General features: G+C 34.9%; 1 long non-coding RNA gene across 5 annotated transcripts in view; it reads left to right on the top strand.

The window, feature by feature from the left end:
- Nucleotides 1-8,603, top strand: part of LOC147341493 (uncharacterized) — a 323,003-nt gene extending 314,400 nt beyond the window's left edge. For 3 of the 5 annotated variants that reach the window (XR_015159461.1, XR_015159463.1, XR_015159464.1), the window contains 2 exons: nucleotides 6,157-6,265; nucleotides 7,105-8,602. This is a non-coding gene — a long non-coding RNA (uncharacterized LOC147341493). Of the gene's footprint in view, nucleotides 1-6,156; nucleotides 6,266-7,104 lie in introns of all 5 variants that reach the window. The other 2 variants (XR_015159466.1, XR_015159465.1) reach the window with 2 other exon arrangements.
- Nucleotides 8,604-12,138: the final 3,535 nt, after the last annotated feature.

A 12,138-nucleotide genomic window follows, 5' to 3' on the forward strand; every position in this document is an offset into this window, starting at 1 on the left:
TTTGGCAATACAAATGAAGAGCTGATGTATGTTACAATGTGGCTCAACCTTGAAAACAATTTGTTATGTGAAAGAAGTGAGTCACAAAAGACCAATAGTGTATGATTCCATTTATATAAAGTAGAATGAATGGATAATTCTATAGAGATATTGAGTAGATTACTGTTTGCCTCAAGCTGAGAAGACTGGGGGGTAGAACGGGGAATGTATGCTAACGTGCATGGAGTTTCTTTTGGGGGTAATGAAAAAGTTCTCAAGTTAGATATGATGAGCGTTTTAAAACTCTGTATATATATTTAAAGCTATTGAATTGTACAATTTAAATTAGTGCATTTTATGGCTTGTGGATTATAAATTCATACAGTTGCTTTTCAAAATAGCCATTACTATAATCTATAGTTGAAATAATTTTAGTAGTTCACAACTGATCAAATAGTGCATTAATTTTGGTCATAAGATGCACATCAGGCTTTGATAGGAAATTTAACTTTATGATACATACAGGAATTAATATGTATTCTATTTTTTAAAAAAAGATCAAGGATATAAAATTCTAAAAATTTTGTTGTTTTCCTTTCTTATCACTATTGTGATTTAATCTAAAACATTTCCTTTCATGCTAAAATTTAGTGTATAATTGTGTTATCATCCCCACTATCAATTCAGTTAAGTTCAGTTCAGTTACTCAGTTGTGTCCAACTCTTTGTGACACCATTGAACCACAGCACTACAGGCCTCCCTGTCCATCACCAACTCCCGGAGTCCACTCAAACCCATGTCCATCGAGTTGGTGATACCATCCAACCATCTCATCCTCTGTCGTCCCCTTCTCCTCCTGCCCTCAGTCTTTTCCAGCATCAGGTTCTTTTCAAATGAGTCAGCTCTTTGAATCAGGTGGCCAAAGTATTGGAGTTTGAGCTTCATCATCAGTCCTTCCAATGAATATTTAGGACTAATCTCCTTTAGGATGGACTGGTTGGATCTCCTTGCAGTCCAAGGGACTCTCAAGAGTCTTCTCCAACACCACAGTTCAAAAGCATCAATTCTTCACTGCTCAGCTTTATTTATAGTCCAACTCTCACATCCATACATGACCACTGGAAAAACTAGAGCCTTAACTAGATGGGCCTTTGTTGGCAAAGTAATGCCTCTGCTTTTTAATATGCTGTCTAGGTTGGTTATAACTTTCCTTCCAAGGAGTAAGTGTCTTTTAAATTCATGGCTTCAATCACCATCTGTAGTGATTTTGGAGTCCCCCAAAATAAAGTCTGACACTGTTTCTACTGTTTCCCCATCTATTTGCCATGAAGTGATGGGACCAGGTGCCATGATCTTAGTTTTCTGAATGTTGAGCTTTAAGCCAACTTTTTCACTCTCCTCTTTCACTTTCATCAAGAGGCTTTTTAGTTCCTCTTCACTTTCTGCCATAAGGGTGGTGTCATCTGCATATCTGAGGTTATTGATATTTCTCCCAGCAATCTTGATTCCAGCTTGAGTTTCTTCCAGCCCAGCATTTCTCATGATGTACTCTGCATAGAAATTAAACAAGTGGGGTGACAATATACAGCCTTGACATACTCCTTTTCCTATTTGGAACCAGTCGGTTGTTCCATGTCCAGTTCTAACTGTTGCTTCCTCACCTGCATACAGGTTTATCAAGAGGCAGGTCAGGTGATCTGATATTCCCATCTCTTTCAGAATTTTCTACAGTTTATTGTGATCCACACAGTCAAAGGCTTTGGCATAGTCAATAAAGCAGAAATAGATGTTTTTCTGGAACTCTCTTGCTTTTTTGGTGTCCCAGCAGATGTTGGCAATTTGATCTCTGGTTCCTCTACCTTTTCTAAAACCAGCTTGAACATCTGAAAGTTCACGGTTCATGTATTGCTAAAGCCTGGCTTGGAGAATTTTAAGCATTTCTTTACTAGCATGTGAGATGAGTGCAATTGTGCGGTAGTTTGAGCATTCTTTGGCATTGCCTTTATTAGGAATTTAATTGGAATGAAAACTGACCTTTTCCAGTTCTGTGGCCACTGCTGAGTTTTCCAGATTTGCTGGCATATTGAGTGCAGCACTTTCACAGCATCATCTTTCACGATTTGAAATAGCTCAACTGGAATTTCATCACCTCCATTAGCTTTGTTCATAGTGATGCTTCCTAAGGCCCACTTGACTTCACATTCCAGGATGTCTGGCTCTAGGTGAGTGATCACACCATCGTGATTATCTGGGTCATGAAGATCTTTTTTGTACATTTCTTCTGTGTATTCTTGCCACCTCTTCTTAATATCTTCTGCTTCAGTTAGTTCCAAATCATTTCTGTCCTTTATTAAGCCCATCTTTGCATGAAATTTTCCCTTGGTGTCTCCAATTTTCTTGAAGAGATCTCTAGACTTTCCCTTTCTACTATTTTCCTCTATTTCTTTGCATTGATCACTGCAGAAGGCTTTCTTATCTCTCTTTGCTTTTTTTGGAACTCTGCATTCAGATGCTTATATCTTTCCTTTTCACTTCTCTTCTTTTCACAGCTATTTGTAAGGCCTCCTCAGACAGCCATTTTGCTTTTTGTGCTTTTCTTTTTCTTGGGGATGGTCTTGATTCCTGTCTCCTGTACAATGTCACGAACCTCCATCCATAGTTCATCCCCTATATATACACAACCAAATTGGTTCTATGTAGCTTTTAGTGAAGTACATCTGTGATCTTTCTTAGCACAGACGTTACTCTTACATGTTACAAAATGTAAATTGAACTACATTAAAATGAAAAATATTTGTTGTAAACAATACTGCTGAACTCAGACTACCTTCATTATTTCATGAGTTATCCCCCTAGGACATAATAAGAATGCCAATGATTTACCCTTTGATTTGGGGTTTCTCCAGTTATATGATCTTGTGGTGAATTTAGAACAACACTTTCTGATGCTTCTATGTGTCTGAAATTTCCTAGTTGGAACTCTTCCATTGTGATAACCAGGAATTTTGTTAAAAAATATACACCTGGATTCTATAACAGACCCACTAAATCAGCATTTATAATGGTAGAGTTCAATAATTACTTTTTTTTTAAATCCCTAGGTAATTCTGTTATTTCCTACTATTTAAGTAGAATGAATTTACCTTAATTTGTATATGCTATTTCAGATTTCTCTGGTGACTCATTCAAGAAAAACTGCATTAAAGTTTTTATCTAATTAACTTTGAAATCATGGACCTCTCTAGTAATCTTCAACCTATATTTACATGTGTGCTCAGTCGTGTCTGACTTTGCAACCCCAGGGACTGTAGCCTGCCAGGCTCCTCTGACCATGGGGTCTCCCAGGCAAGAATACTGGAGTAAGTTGCTATATCCTTCTCCAGGGGATCTTCCCGTACCAAGGCATCGAATCAGGGTCTCCTACATTGGTATGCAGATTCTGTACCACTAGTGCCACCTGGGAAGCTCTACCTTTTTATAGGGGCAGGAATATCATCCTTTCCCCTTTCAAAAACTTTAATTACTGCTTTTTAAATTTATGGCCTTTAGTTTGCTAGTGGATTTCCATACTTTTGCTTTCCTCCAAAAGGTACTATTTTTTTCTATTTGTCTTTAATGTAAGTTTCTTTTCCTTCTAGTAAACTGTAGTATTTTTGCATGTTTCCCAACTTACCCATTTAATAGCCATTTTCAATATACCAAAATGTTTTAATTGTTTTCAAACCTTTGATTTTGTTTTCATTTGTCCAATAGTAAGGAATCTACCTAGCTAAATTGTAGTATCTGGAAATAAGTTTACATTTGGTATCAATATTAATAAGATAGTGTAGTATATATAAACCATACATATATAACTGTGTATCTATTTATAGATAAATATATAGTGTCATTTCCAGTTAATATATATTAATCTTAAAATTTTAAATCATGGTATGTAAATCAAAGGATAGATTGAATAATAAACCATGACTGACATCTCTAAGAGGTATGTGAACCATGACTATAATAAGCTCTGCATTATTATCAAGTTGATACTTAAAATGATTTATCTTACATTATACATATAATACTTATATATAACTATAATTTATTTTTATGTCCTAGTATGGATTATCTAGTTATTGAGTTAAAAGGACTCCCCTTTCTTCCCATGTATAAGTCTGAATTATTAAACATAATTCCTAGGAAATCTCTCTATATGTAAATGATGGAAGTGATAAAACTTCTCATCTAAATTATTAGCATGATTATCCATATGTTTCTTAATTATTCCCTTTAGGGTTGCATTAAATCTTCCCAATACCTCATTGTGGGTATTAAGCTATAGTCTAGAATAGCTTTATCTCAACTGTTTCTAGCACTTTTGAAAGGAAATTTATGTTCTTACTAAGATTACTAGTAAACTTCCCAATAAAAGATTATGCCCAGCAAATCCTTGCCTAACACTGGCATGTCCTAAAGGCACAGTAAAGGTATCTAGTATTGCCAGGAGGCAAAAGGATGCTACTTATCCATGGGTGAGAAGTTTATAAGGACTCTTTTTTGGAGTATCTGTACTTTCTTATGTCTAGAAACATAATAGTCATAAATTACTACTATTTTCATACTGGGAAAAACATGTCAAATCTTCCTTTCACCATGTTGATCTTAGAGTTGTACTATCTCAGTGACAATCTTAACCATTGGTGAATGGTCCCAAGAGCCCAGGTCAGATGACTTCTGGACAATATCACTAAGATTTATATGCTTGTTTGTCTCAGAGCAGGCCCTCTTCTATACAAAGTCACAGTAGTTCTCCTTTGTGTGCATGACTCCTAGCACTTCTGATGATGTTTTTCCAGCACTAATTTTATATGTCCATGTCTCCCTGGAGCTTCCGTGACTATATAATAGCAGGCTTTGTGTAGTGCTTCTCCAAGTTGTTCTGTTCTACTCTCCCAGAAAAACTGGTAACCCTGGTGAAAGCTATTACCTTGTAGCTCTTACCATAACATCAATCAGAGTCCCCTAGGGAAGCATGATTGTGTAATACTGCAGCATCATGCCCTTAGCTTCTCTAAACTACTCTGGGCCTTGGAGAGAATGTGAACCTTCCCCCGCTCCCTTCCCGTATCTTTTCTCAAGGTACAGCTATCAAGCCTCTCTAAGGATTGTCTCCTGAGGTAGATCAGATAACAACTCTCTCCTCGAAGTTCTTTTGTCCAGGTAGCTTAGCAAGGTACCTACTTTTTCTGAGAAATAACCCCATTTTCCATAGTATTACATTAATGCAAAGGCAAACTTTAATCCTGGAAAAGATATTAATCTTACAAACACTTATAATTTAAAGCTCTATTCAGTAAAATAAGCAATGGCACTGCTGATTAAACAGCCTCTTTTCTTTCCTGATCTCTTGAGTTTTTCATGTACACCAAAGTATATTTTTGGTTTTCAAGTGTAAGCAACAGTAACTATATTTACCTCTAATATGTTAAACTTCAATTATCTGGGTGGCTCAGGTGGTAAAGAATCTGCCTGCAATGTGGGAGACCCCTGAGTCAGGAAGATCCCCTGGAGTAGGAAATAGCAACCCACTCCAGTATTCTTGCCTGCAAAATTCCATGGACAGAAGAGCCTGGAGGTGTTACAGTCAGACATGACTGAGCAGCTAATATTTCCTACTTTCTTTTTAAGACAATCAGAATATTTATTTATCTGTGAAGAGCTTTTGGATACTCACTAGAGAGAGAGAGAAATATCCCTGTTATAAATTAGTTTTCTTACTATTTGGCTGAGTTAAAAACAAGGCAAACAAAGAAACAACAACAGAACTTTCTGATTATAGTCAGGTCAGTACTTCTTTCAAAAATTCACTCCAAAAGTGAATTCTCCAAATCGAATACTAGAAACTTACTCGATATTAATAAGATTGCCCCAATTATTAAGGCAGCATTAAATGATATTCATTAGAATCTACTACTATGAGGAAAATTTGTTTAGATAATTAAAAAACATCATAAAGCATAAAAATTATGGTTAAACCCACAAATTCTGTTAACCAGAACAATTCAGTTGTTAACATTTGCATTTCTTGAAACATAACTCTCTCTTAAAAAATCAGACATAACTTCATTTGTCTTACTAGAAGGAAGCATAAGACTTTAAAAAAAAATCTGTTGATATATCTTATTTTTGCAGTAATAGAGGTGTGCTGTGAGTGGGAGGAGGAGTGACCCAAGAAAGACACAAGCCAAAATAGTTTGAGAAGCATACTTCCCTTTGTCTAAGGGTACAGACATCCACCCAGGTCAGTTGATAAATTTCTTAAATACAGTAGCAAAATTTTATGATTTCAGCTTTGTTCTATGGAGAGTATATTTCCTGTTTCTTTAGATTCACCTGAAAAAATTGAATACTTTTCAGTAGAGTTGACAGTTGAAATGCTCTATTTATTTGACCTTTAAAATATTTTCAACTGTGAACAGCTGGCTACTCTGCCCCTTTCCCAGAGGCTGCTTAGGCTGTAAACAGGAGGCAAAGTAGAACTGCAGCCAATCTAATTATGGAATATTGAAAAGGTCAAAGCATTGCCCTGGGCTACGTAATGGTAAGATCTTCATTTAAAAGAATGCTAAATATCCTAGCCAATAAATGAAAAAGCAGTAGCTTATATTTCTTATAAAATTAGTATTTGCAAGTACCTCCTATACATCAATTTCTGTACTAAACATGTTACAATATTATTAAAAAATTGTCTACAAAGGCAGTGGTAATATGGATTGTGGTAGCATCTTCTTACATTAAGGGACAATGTATCTTATGTGTAACACAGTGTGTCAGTTAAGCTTCAATCAGAGATACAGAATCATTATGAATGTTATAAAATAAGAGATTTACCATAGGAATTAGTTCTTATGCAATTGTAAACTTAGAAAATTACATTCTCTCTGTATCTGATGGTATGTCTAAAGTTGCTGTAATTGGCAGGGATGATAGTGGGGGGAAAATGGTGAATGTTCAAAAAAGGAGAGTATCAACAAGATGGAATCCATGATCACAAAATGGAGTCCATGAGGATAAATTAGAGTTTATAAGGTCAACATAAATCCATGTTTATTCCTAACATCTCTGTCCTCAACAACACAGGTGACTTGAAGAATGAGTTGATGTCTTCACCATGGAACTACATACAGGCTTGAATTGGGACTTGGAGACATTCAAGATGGAGATCTGGTGGACAGTGGAAAGCTGTGGGCCCAGGTGTAGCCCCATGCCAATTAGGTGATGACGTACTCCTACCTTAACAAATTTTGTCCAAAGTACTCTGTAGTGAACTTGAATCTAGAACTATATAGGACTTGAGTTTAGCTATGCTGACAGAAAACCACCATACCCCATGACCAGAGGCATCTTCTAAGGTAGCTGAGATGTGTTCAAGAACCATGTGCTATGCTATGTAATATGACAGATTTGGGAAGTCTGTATGGATGTCTCTGGCATTATCTAGATTCTGTCATCTCATACATAGGACAACTAAGAACTATATACATTCTATTTGAAAGGTAAATTTGAAAGATTTTCTATGGGGAAGTTAAACAATTGAAATAATACAGAAAGAGATGTATCGATGCTAAAGATAGCTAAAAAAAATTAAATTGCAAAGTCAGATTAAATCCACTCATTTTACCTGCTGTATCCCGTAAGAACCACCACAGTGAATGTTATGCTAACAGATAACCATGGGATGGGGTTTGCATGTGATGAGAAACACACTTATCAGAGGAAACACATATTTGGAGCAGATTCCCTGGAGGGGAAAATCTGAGCTATTAATATTTTATTGGAAATCCCCAGTGACCAATCAATTTGTCATTCAGCGGAATTTCTGAACAGAATTTCTAGATTAAACATGAAGTGATCTTTCTATATCATTTAAAAAAATTAATGTTTTAATTTCTGGAAACTGTTCGTATTCCAAATCCAACTGAGGAGACTCTTTTAGGACTAACTCAGCTGTGTTATTTCATAAATGATATTTCTGTCCAATTTAGTAAATAGCATGCACTTCTAATAATATGAGATGTTACAAAAAGTACACATGAACTGTATCCACTATATTAAATAACTTCAGCAATAATATGCTCCTTTGTGGTAAATATCATGGGAATGGGTTAGAAATGATTGGTCTAGATTATTTCCCTTAAGTCATTTTCATGTGATTTTGAACTTTCCAACCATGTTCATAAAAAAAGTAAAATATAGCCCATAGCAACCCAGTGGGTAATCAATTCATTAAAATTAATTATACTTGAAACCATAGAAATGAGGAAAGAAGGCTGTTTCTTTGATTTCAATGTCTACAGCAACCCTCTAACAACTATCAGAATAACTATAGTATAGACTTCTCCAGCAGACTCCAGAGAGCCCTTCCCTGTTGCATCAATCCTTTATGTCTGTTATTTGCTGTCTTTATTTCAAATATTTGATGTAGATTAATGGACATGTGACAGACTTGCCCTTCATGCTTAGCATCTCATGATCAGGGTATATAACCTTTAGCATGTACCATATTATTATTGTACAAAATAAATGAAAGCACTTTATTCTGTTATAGGTCCTAGAATGTTCATGGCTTATGTGTACAGATATATATTCTCTAGTGATATAAATAGCCCTAATTATGCTCTATAATAAGAAGCAATGGACAGAACCCACCAAAGATATGGGTTATCTTTAAAATGAATATGTGTGTATGCATATTCTTTCTGCTTTTCTCTATATCCATATTTAGGTTGATATTATTTCTCTGTGTGCCACTTTCTCAAGCCAGCCAGTTTTGAAAACTTGCCTGAAAACATTGAAAGTTACTATGAACTTTGGTGAAGAATGGGCATTTTTTCCTCCAAAAACTTCCATTTATTCACCACCAAAGACAGACTCAAATGCTGATCATCCACAAAACCTATAAGCTAAGTGTAAGTTGTAAGTGTAATTAATTGGCTGTTTTCTTCCTCCAAATGTCCAATTTTCAACAACAAAATCACAAGGCATATAAATAAATAAGAAACCATGGTCCATTCAAAAGAAAAAGTAAATTGGCAAAAAATGTACATGAGGAGGAAAAGACATCAGACTTAATAGACAAAGACTTTAAAATATCTGTTTTAACTATACTTAAAGAGCTCAAAAAAGGAGAAAGAAAAGAAATTGGGAAAATGACATCTGAAAAATGAGAATAACTATGAAGTGATAGAAATCACGAAAAGGAGCCAAACAGAAATTAGAGATGAAAAGATACAATAACTGAATTGAAAAATTCAATAGAGGGGTTTAACAGTAGATTTTGGCTAACAGAAAACAAAATCACTGACTGTGAACACAAGATAATTGAAATTATCATGTCTGAGGAACATAATGATAAAAAGTTAAGAAAAATGACAGATCCTAAAGGACATCTGGGATACCACCAAGAAAACCACTGGATACACTAAGGACATCCCAGAAGAGAAAGAGAAAGGAACAGAGGGATTATTTAAAAAAATGCTGGCCAAAGAGTTTCCAAATTTAGGGAAAGATATGAATTAACAAATCCAAGAAGCTCAATAAAATATAAGTAGGATAAATACAAAATTAATCACACCAAGACATATTATAATGAAACTGTCAAAAGCCAAAGATGAAGAGAGAATCTTGAAAGCGGAAGAGATTAATGATTTGTCGCATACAAAGAATTCTCAATAAGATTATCAGCTGATTTATCAGCAGAAACCATCAGGCAGTAGGAGAATATATTTAAAATTCTGGAAGAAGAAAAAACTAAACAAAGAATTCTATATCTCACAAAAAATATTGTATAAAAATGAGAAATCAACACATTCCCAGATAAACAAAAGTAAAGGAAATCCATTACCACTAGGTTTGACAAATATAAAAACAAAAAAGTATTATTGTACTTTTTAGTTAGTAACTTTTTATTTTCTAAAGGATTTAAGAGACAGAGGTATAAAAATAATTATTACCTTTGATAATGAATACACAATGTTTAAAGATGCAATTTGTGGCATCATTTTGCATCTGTCTACAATGCAGGAGACCTGGGTTTGATCCCTGGGTCGGGAAGATCTCCTGGAGAAGGAAATGGCAACCCACTCCAGTATTCTCACCTGGAAAATTCCATGGACAGAGGAGCCTCTTAGGCTGCAATACATGGGGACACAAAGAGTCGGACACGACTGAGTGATTTCACTTTCACTTTTGTGTAAAGTGATGAGAAAGCTGTCGAATTTTATATGCAACTGAAGTTGGTATCAACTCAAATTATGTTCTTATAACTTTAAGTTGTTATATGTAATTCCTTATGGTAACCATAAAGAAAATATCTGTAGAATGCACACAAAGGAAATTATAAGGGAGTCTAAATATCTCACTACAGAATCAATAAACACAAAAACAGGGTAATAGAGGAAATGAACAACAATAACACAAAATCTATAAGACATGTAGAAAACAGAAAGGTAAAAGTAAGTCCTTTTTATCAGCATTTACTTTAAATATAAGGTGATTACCAACTCTTCAATCAAAAGCTATAGATTGCAAAATGGATAAAAAACAAAAACCATGATCCAATCAATGGTGTCTACAAGGTAATCACTTTAAATATAAAGACACAAAGAGGTGGAAAGTAAAAAGATGGGAAAAGATAATCCATGCAAATAGTATACAATAAAGGACAGAAATGGTAAAGACCAAATAGAAGCAGAAGAGATCAAGAAGAGATGGCAAGATTACACAAAACTGTCCAAAATAGATGTTAATGACTTGGATAACCCAATGGTGTGGTCACTCATCCAGAGCCAGACATTCTGAACTGTGGAGTGGACCTCAGAAAGCACTGCTGCTAATAAAGCTAGTGGAGGTGGAAGGAATTGCAGCTGAGCTATTTAAAATCCTAAAAGATGATGCTTTTAAAGTGCTGCACTCAATATGTCATCAAATTTGGAAAACCCAATAGTGGCCACAGGACTGGAAAAGGTCAATCCTAGTTCAACTCATCCCAGTTCCCAAGAAGGGTGATACTAAAGAATGTTCAAACCACAAGACAATTGCACTCATCTCCCATACTAGTAAGATTAAGTTTAAAATCCTTCAAGTTAGGCTTCAACATTATGTGAACTGAGAATTTCCAGATGTTCAAGCTGGGTTTAAAAAAGGCAGAGGAACCAGAGATCAAATTGCCAATATTCACTGGATCACAAAGAAAGCAAGAGAATTCCAGAAAAACATCTACCTCTGTTTCATTGACTACACTAAAAAGCCTTTGACTGTGGATCATAACAAATTGTAGAAAACTCTTAGAGAAGAGAATACCAGATGGTGCTGCAGTCCATGGGGTTGCAGAGTCAGACATGACTGAGTGACTAACACTGATTGACTGATACAACAAACATCAGCGCTACAAAATATATGACACATACACTGACACATAAAGGGATTTTAAGAATCCCCTTTATTGTAGAAAAGGATTTCTACAATAATAGTTTCAGACTTTAATAGCTCACCTTCATTAAAATATAAAATATCCAAATAGATCATCAATAAAGAAATAGAGAATGCCATAAACTAAATGTACCAAACAGATGTACACAGAATACTCCACAAAAATAGCATGATAGACATTTTTCTCAACACATGGAACATTCTCTAGAATAGACTATATGTAGGCTGTAAAACAAGTCAATAAATTTACAAAGATTGATATCATACAAATATCCCTTCCAATCACAATGGAATGAAATCAGAAATCAATATCAGGCAAAACTGAAAATTTCACAAATATGTGGAAATTAAACACACTAAACAACCACACTTAAGTAACCAATGGGTCAAAGAAGATATCTCAAGGGAAATTAGAAAATATTTTCATACAAATAAAAATAAAAATGTAAAATGCATGTAATGTATCTTATATAATAAGATGAAAACTTATAGCTGTAAATGCTTATATTAAAAAAAAAGAAGAGCAATAGCAAAAAGTAATGTAACTTGCACCTTAAGGAACTAGAAAAAAGAAGTGGCAAACCCAAAGTTAGAAAAGAAGATTATAATAAGAAGTAAATAATTATTTGAGTGAAATACAGAATAGGGCTTCCCAGGAGGTGCTAGTGGTAAAGAACCTACCTA

Source organism: Bos grunniens, chromosome X (genome assembly GCF_055505025.1).
Source record: "Bos grunniens cultivar Pamir isolate PY7600 chromosome X, Bosgru_T2T1.0, whole genome shotgun sequence".
NCBI classification, from domain to species: domain Eukaryota; kingdom Metazoa; phylum Chordata; class Mammalia; order Artiodactyla; family Bovidae; genus Bos; species Bos grunniens.